Raw genomic sequence first — 7,513 nt, forward strand, 5'->3', positions numbered from 1 at the left:
TGAGAGGATTGTTTGTCTGATAAACTGTGACTGTCTGTCTGACTGTGAATGTGACACTGTGTGACAAGACTGTGACCGTTTCTCTGACGGGTTGTGATTGTCTGTCAGATGGGATGTGACGGTCTGACAGAATGTGATTGTCTGATGGAGTGTGGCTGTCCAGTTGATGGAGTGTGGCTGTCCAGTTGATGGAGTGTGGCTGTCTGTCTGTCTGATGGAGTGTGACTGTCTATCTCTCTGTCTGTCTGATGGATGGTGACCCTAACCCAAACTACCCCCACCCTGCAATTATTTTACCCTCCCCAACCATCAACAACCTCTTCCGAACCTCCAACTCTCTCTCCCCCAACCTTCAACTCTATTGTCCACCACCCAACTATCTTCCCCACCACCAAGCGATCCCACTTTACCCTCTGCAGCGATGCTGTCCACATTTATTACTTTGTGTTTAACTTATTTAAACACCAATTCAATTGCTGCCGACTTTGTATTCAGGAAAAAGGGAGAACTGCTTACGTAATAAATAGTTTGAATGCAAAGTGTTATTTGAATGCGAAACTCTACATGTATGACCGGCTCTCCATGACGAACAAAAAGTTCTCTCCCCCCCCCCCCCCTTTTGATGTCCGACACATCTTTTGACAACCATGGTGGATTGAAGGAAAAATATTAATTAATGTTTACTCTAGAAATACTGTATCAATAAATGTGAAACATCAATTATGATGGAACAACCATGTGGAATGAAGCTTTGAAATTTCAACTGGATCAGGCCCAGGGTTTGGCAGCCATGTTGGATTGAAGGTCTGGGTACCCGGTCATCACTGCCAGCAGTTTTAAAGTGGCAGTTCTAGTTATATTGGTTATTATTATAATCATATGGTTTGAAAGTCATCTGGTTTGAAATATTCACTTTGAATGAACAGTAATGGGATGCAGTATTTTACAGGTGCACTCAGGAGAGCGCATTTCTCAACAACAAGAAATGCAATTAATTAATGATCCTAAGATTTGGAATGGAAAAGATATATCACAGTTTATATAGAATTACGAAGACAACAGTAGAGTGAATAGAGATTCTGATTACATTCACTCATGGTCTATTAGTATTGACTGCAAATTTAATGAGCTTTGACCTTGTCATTGTGAGAGACCTGGTAGGCATAATTATCCTGCAGACAATTGAAATCTTTATCTCAATTCAGCACACGCGAATCATTCTTTACAGAGTGATTTTAGCCGATACTTTACAACAGATTTTGTACTTCCATATTGTTTTAAGGCATCAAGAGAAATGAGTGCATGATTTGTGGACAAAGAACTTATCTCAAATTTAAAAATATTTGTTTTAGCGTGATTAATACAGAAACACCAGTGCTTTGCAAAAGTCATGTGATCCCTTGAGCTTTCTATTATCAAATTCCATTTGCATATTTCACAAGATGGAATTAATTATTTTACTTCCACAAGACAAACAAGGTCTTGGTGGGGCTTCAAACAAAAAGGGGAATTGGGCAATTTGACACTTCTAAAGCCAAGGCTTCGGTGAACATTCCAGAACGCTGGTGTTATTCTCACATGCCAAAAAGCCATGGCAGCAAAACTATGCATGCCCTACGTGATGACAGCAGTCACGCACAAGTCATTTTGGGCTCATGTCACTATTATCCCAACGGGTTAGAGGGGGCTTTCGCTACCCAAACCAACACATATAATTACATAATAACCCCAAAAGAGAAGTTGCTATTCTCAACGTACATTACGGAAATAACTATTTTAATATGATGTTTTTTAAAAGTTTTTTTTTTTGCTATAAAATGATGAACTACCCATTAGGAATTTATTTTGAACTATGATGTCATCAGTCACGTGGTATTGTGGCCATCTTGGATTTAAGGGGAAAAAAAATCAAAATCTTCTTCTCCAGAACCGCTTATCCAATCAATACTAAACTTGAAATATATTATTTCATACTCATGTGGAAAAAGTGTTGAAAAATCATGATGCCATTGGAAACGTGCTTGGTCAGCCATGTTGGATTGAAAAAAAAAAACTTTAATATCTGCTTCTCCGAAACCACTTGACCGATCAATACAAAACTTCACAGGAATAATCAACTACCCAAGTGGAAAGTTTGTTAACAGTGATGATGTCAACAGTCATGTGGTTTAGCAGCCACATTGGATTTAAGAAAAAAATTAAAAAATAATTTATCTGAAACCGCTGAAGAGATCGATGCGAAACTTCAAACATATGATCACATGCGTATGGGGAAGAAATGTGGAAAACTGATGCCATCAGCGACTTGGTATGGAATTGGAATTAAACATGGAATTAAACAAAAAAGTGGCCATAATGAAATTAAACAAAAGAAAAATCCTTTAAATCTACTTTTTGGAAACCGTTTAACAAATCAAAACCAAACTTTACAGACATGATCAACTACCCATGATGAAAATTTATTGAAAATTATGATGTCATCAATCATGTGGTCTGGCAGCCATTTTGGATTGAAGGAGAATATAAAATTATTATTTCCCTGAAAGCACTGACCCGATCAATGCGATATAAACATATGATTGACTAACCATGGGGATAAAAGATTGCAAAAAAGTCATCAGTCACATGGTTTGGCAGCCATATTAAGAAAAACTTTTAAAATCTCCTTCTCAAAAAACCTTAAATGATGAATGTAGAGCTTCATTTATATGATCTGCTACCCAAATGGAAAAAAGGTTTGCAACTATTATGTCTTCAGTCAGGTGGTCCCTATAGCTTTGTATTACCAAAATGTCCATTTGCATATTTCACAAGATGGAATTAATTATTTTACTTCCACAAGACAAACAAGGTCTTGGTGGGGCTTCAAACAAACAAGGACAAATGTGTCGAAGAGTCGCGTCAGAAAGGTTTTGTCTTCACCATATGAAGAAGAACAAGAAGAAGAAGAACAACGCGGAGCTCTCTTGGAGCCAGCGTTGGCAACACGACGTGGCTAAAAATGAGAATTTTGCAATTTGGCGCTTCTAAAGCCAAGGCTTCGGTAAACATTCCAGAACACTGGTGGCATTCGCTGGTGTTATTGCTATAATATGATGAACTATTATATAGTTCATCTCAGTGCCGGGTGTTCTCAGTTCTCAGATGTCTCATCATATAGCTATAATATGATGAACAGTTGCGGCTGTATGGACATGTGGCTCGTTTTCCTGACTCTGATCCTGCTCACCAGATTCTCTCAGCGAGGGAGTCTCATGAGTGGAGGAGGTCAGTGGGTCGACCACGTGCCTCATGGTTGCAACAGGTTGACCATCATCTCAAGGAGATGGGGATGGGCCTGGCATCTGCCTGGGGGATGGCCAGACGGAGGCCCCTGGAGAACCGGCGGAAAGTGGATGCAGCGACGTGCTGTTCTGGCACATCCTCCCATACCTGACCTGACCTGATGATGAACTACCCATGAGGATTTTATTCTGAACTATGATGTCAGCAGTCACGTGGTATGGTTGCCATCTTGGATTTAAGGGAAAAAATCAAAATCTGCTTCTCCAGAACCGCTTATCTTAGCAATACTAAACTTGATTTATATTATTTCAGACTCATATGGAAAAAGTGTTGAAAAATCATGATGCCATTGGTCACGTGGTTTGTCAGCCATGTTGGATTGAAAAAAAAATATCTGCTTCTCCGAAACCACTTGACCGATCAATACAAAACTTCACAGGAATGATCAACTTCACTTCACAGGAAGCCCGAACCGGATCACTTTCAATCGGAAAACAAATCTCACACTCTCACTATGTCTCTCCGAAAGGACCCACGGTGGCCATCTCCAATTAAAGGAAACTAGAACGACAAATTTTGACATCATTGAGTCACCAGTATGCCTCCACCCACATTATTACATCATTATACATACTTATGTTTGACTAAATCCATGAACCCAGATTTAAAATATTAAATAATTCTAGCTGCCAGACTGGTCAGGTTGAAATTTAAAACATATATTCCACATGTCTATGAGATCATAAATGTGACATTTCACATCAATTGATGAGGCAGTTCAAGAGAAAGATTTTTTTTAAAGAATGTCGTTCAAGCCAATATGGCTGCCAGACAATGTGACCTATGAATTATTCATGAACACGCTGGTATCTCCAAGGCTTGAGGAACATTTCAGTGAAGTTTCCCTTTGATCTGTCAAGCCGTTCTTGAGAAGAAGATTTTAAAATGTGTATTTTTCAAAATATCACAGCTGCCAAACCATATGACCTATGAAGTCATAGTTGGAGAACTTTTTGTTCTTCATGGATAGGTTCATCATTACATACCTGGGATGTTTCGACTTGATCTTTTCAGCCATTTCAAAGAAGATTTTTGAACGTTTTATGATAAATAAAAAAAACATGGCTGCCGAACTGCATAACTGATGCCAATTACAATTTAGCCCGAGATATCCCTCAAAAATTTTCACACTGATTTGATAAAACATTTGATACATGCATTATGAATTCATAATGAAGCCCCATATGACATCATTTGAAAGCAAACGCAACTGAGTGTAATCTCAGCTCCTTCCATAAGGCTCAGAACAAGTGTGTGTCTACCTGCAGAAGAGCCAGAAAACAACGTCTTTCTAATTTTACAACTGAACTGTCAAACCTCTCACCCTTCTCCAAATCCTGGTGGCATCTAATCAAATCTGTTTCTGATGTGTGTTCTCACTCCATCCCCTCCCTTACCTCAAATGGCCGCACTGCTGACAACGCATGTGAAAAGGGTGAATGCCTGAACTCAGTGTTTGCAACTAAATCTTGTGTCTGAAAAACATCACTTTCTTTACCCACTTTACCCAGTTGCACCCAACTGTCCCTGGAATCTGTGTCCTTTTCTTCTGACAAAGTGGAGAGCTTGCTGTCAAACCTCGACTCAGATTCTGAAACCGATCCAGACGGCATCAGCCCACGTGTCCTAAAAACCTGCTATTCTGCTCTTGCTCACCCTCTCTCTGTTCTATTCACCCTCTCATTTGCTCAAAGTCATCTGCCATCTACTTGGAAATCAGCAAACATTATTGCCCTGCATAAAAAAGTTGCAAAAACAGATCCCTGCAACGACAGACAAATCAACCTTCTCCCAATCATCAGCAAGGTTATAGAATCCATCAACGCTTCAGACAATAAATCCTTCCTCTCATCCAATGCCTTGATTTCCAATAAATAATTTGGTTTCAGACCAGGTCCCTCTACCCTGGATATACTGCTTCTGCAATCCCAGCAATGGCTGGACGCCCTCAATGCCGGACATGAAATCAGAGCCATGTCCCGAGACATATCGCGTTTTTGGACACGGTCTGGAACCCTGCCCTGCTCAGCAAACTCTCTTCCGGTGGTATCCAAAGCCATCTCCACCCAAGGCTCACAGACTTCCTCTCCTGTCCCATCCAACGTGTAGCCCTAAATGGAGTTCTCTCGTCCCTTCTTCCTGTCCAGTCTGGAGTTCCTCAAGGCAGCGCTCTGGCCCTGTTCTTTTTCTGGTTTTCATCCACGCCCTCTCCGACTCTCTGGAAAATCCTCTTTATCATTTGCTGATGACTCCACCCTCTGCCGTACCATCTGTCATCCCTCAGACCAGCAAGCAGAAGCTTCTTCGCTCACTGCAGATGTTTGTAAAATCACAAACTCGTCCAAAACGTGGAACATGTCTTTCAATCCAGACAAATCTCACACTCACTATTTCTCTCCAAAAGGACCATTTGGAACCGCCCACCCCCCCTCCATATACGTTCTCAACAATTCACTGGAAGAAGTCCTTTCTTTCAAGCTTCTGGGTCTCACTGTCTGCCATGATCTTACCTGGGAAAGCCAATTTTACAACCTGGCACCAAAACAAGTTCAGGTCAGGTCAGGTATGGGAGCATGTGCCAGAACAGCACGTCGCTGCGTCCACTTTCCGCCGGTACTCCAGGGGCCTCCGTCTGGCCATCCCCCAGGCAGATGCCAGGCCCATCCCCATCTCCTTGAGATGATGGTCAACCTGTTGCAACCATGAGGCACATGGTCGACCCACTGGCCTCCTCCACTCATGAGACTCCCTCGCTGAGAGAATCTGGTGAGCAGGATCAGAGTCAGGAAAACGAGCCACATGTCCATACAGCCGCAACTGACGCTCACGGACTATGCAGGTAACAAATCTCATCCGAGTCTCTCTCAGCAACCGCTCGTTGCACACAAAATCCGACCAGCGATAGCCAAGGATTCTCCGAAGAGACCTGGTACCAAAAGAATTAAGTCTCCGTCTCAGATCCTTGGTCAGAGTCCAAGTCTCGCACCCATAGAGCAAGACTGGAAGTACCAAGGACCTGAAGACTCGGACTTTCGTCCTCCCGCACAGGTACCGGCAGCGCCACACCCCATGATCCAGTGAATCCATGACTCCCCAGGCCCGACCCAGACGTCTATTGACCTCTGACTCGCAGCCAGCAGAGACATGAATATTACTGCCAAGGTAAGTGAATCTCTCCACGACCTCAACATCCTCACCACAAACAGACACAGACAGGACAGCAGCATCCAAGATGTCACCGAAAGCCTGGATTTTAGTTTTGACCCAAGAAACCCGTAATCCCAACGGCTCCGACTCCTCATTCAGCACCTCGACGGCCCCCAAGACGATGTCTAAAGTCTCCGCAAAGATGACTGCATCATCTGCAAAGTCAAGGTCCGAGATCTTGACATTCCCAAATGACACACCGCAACTTGATCTCTCCGACATCCTCCCTAGAATCCAGTCCATACAAGTGCTGAAAAGTGTGGGGGCAAGTACACATCCCTGACGAACTCCAGTAACAACTGGAAATAAGTCAGAGATGGTACCACCACACTTCACAGCACTCTCAGTACCAGAGTAGAGTTCAGACATCAGATCGATCAGTTTTGGTGGCACCCCACGAAGACCAAGAATCCTCCAGAGGACATCCCGATTCACTGAATCGAACACTTTACAGAGATCAACATAGGCTGCAAGCAGCCCCTGCCGAAACTCTCGTCTGCGTTCGGTGAGGACACGAAGTGCAAGGATACGGTCAATCGTTGACCTCTTTGGTGTAAAGCCTGACTGCTCTGGACGCTGGTGCTCAAGCAGATGGTGGCGAACCCTATCAAGAATTATCCAAGCAAAGACCTTGCCCGGCACTGAGAGCAGCGTCACCCCTCGGTAGTTGTTGCAGTCTTGGCGATCACCCTTCCCTTTCCAGTGAGGGACAACAAGGCCCCTCTTCCAGTCAGTTGGGATGATGCCTGTGTTCCAGGCAGAGCACAAAACTGCATGCAACGACACGAGTGCAGCATTTCCACCAGCCTTGAGAAGTTCGGCATGGATGCCACAGATCCCTGGAGCTTTGCCCCGTTTCAACTGGTTCACTGCAGCCCGTGTTTCCACAAGCGAAGGTGGACCACAATTGATTCGAGGGTCAGCAACAGTGATTGTAACACCCTTGACGTCCAACTCGACA

The sequence above is a fragment of the Eptatretus burgeri genome, chromosome 1, assembly GCF_056783735.1.
Source record: "Eptatretus burgeri isolate ZD-2024b chromosome 1, Ebu_testis_v1, whole genome shotgun sequence".
NCBI lineage: Eukaryota > Metazoa > Chordata > Myxini > Myxiniformes > Myxinidae > Eptatretus > Eptatretus burgeri.